We start from the raw sequence: 1459 nt of genomic DNA on the forward strand, positions 1-1459 counted from the left end.
GTCCTGCCCTAAGACAAACACTATATAATTGCATAAAATCCAATATCTTAACTGAACTAACTTCTCTTACAAAATGAGATGTTACAAGCTCTACACTATATGTATAATTTGTTACTACACGTTTTACAGCAACTTTTCCTGTCAACCCTCGGTGGTTGTACTGGGGGTGATGCCATCCGCCCCATGTTGCAGCAAGTTGCAACAAATGATGTGCTGAGACAGCACAGCCTGCGGGGAAGAAAAACAAAGAAAGCCTTCCAGGAACTGGCTGTATGCAGGGTTATAACAGGCAGGTGTTATTTTATTGATCACATTAGTATTATGCTTAGCTTGGCTGACAAGAGCTGTCGCTGTACAAAAATTTGTATAGCCACCAGTACGGCTCTGCTGATGTTCTCGGCTAACGCCGATTCGTTGGACATTTTGCTGAGCAACCATGTTCGACAGTACCGAACCTTGGCGGTGGCGGGCGGAGATAGGCTCTTGTTGGTTTTTATACAAGTGAAAATTACAGATCAGTCAAAGTGAGCCCCCTTTTAGCTGGCTATAGTGGCTACAGGTTATTAAGTCCCGCAATCTTCATAAAAGTGACTAAAAAGTCAAAGAGTACTTCAAGTACAAATTCAAAGTACTTTTTGACATTTTAGTCACTTTTATACAAATATTGTGTCTCCAAACGTGTGTATTATTTTCACAATAATCCATGTCCAAGAGTCCCCGGATGAGATTGTTTTTATTCATTATTTGACACTATTAACACACACTGACCTCCTCAAGCTTTTATTTTGGCACTTACAGTTAACGGAATTGTGAATTTGCATATTAGTTTAACCCGAAACATTTAGATTCAGTATTTGAATTTAGATTTATCATTTAGGTGTAAAATGTAATATTTGGATTTCACTATTTAAAATATCTCTAAGTTGACAAACAGTATTGCACAAAAGTGACCCTCAAAAATTCATACCAGTTTTTTAAATATTGTTTGAAGCTAAATGTGAAAAAATGTTGCGGTTATTTTCAGCGTGAGCCACTTTACAAACGGCACCCTATAGACTTAAAACAAACCTGAAGAACAGCCTTTTTCATCTTTGTAACAATGCCAAAATTAGGAACATCCAGTCTCAAAACGATACTGAAAAACTAGTCCATTCATTTGTTACTTCCAGACTGGACTATTGTAATTCCTTATTATGAGGATGCGCAAATGAAACCCTTAAGACTCTCCAGTTGATCCAGAATGCTGCAGCGCGTGTTATGACAATAACTGAGAAAAGAGTTCAGATTTCGGCTGTATTAGCTTCTCTGCACTGGCTTCCTGTAAAATCCAGAATTTAATTTAAAATCCTTCTCCTGGCCTACAAAACTCTAATTGGTTTAGCACCAACATATCTTGAAGAGCTCTTAGTGCCTTGTTGTCCCACTAGAGCACTGCACTCCCAGAATTCAGAGTTACTTG

This window comes from Etheostoma spectabile, chromosome 16, assembly GCF_008692095.1.
Source record: "Etheostoma spectabile isolate EspeVRDwgs_2016 chromosome 16, UIUC_Espe_1.0, whole genome shotgun sequence".
In the NCBI taxonomy this organism is placed as follows: domain Eukaryota; kingdom Metazoa; phylum Chordata; class Actinopteri; order Perciformes; family Percidae; genus Etheostoma; species Etheostoma spectabile.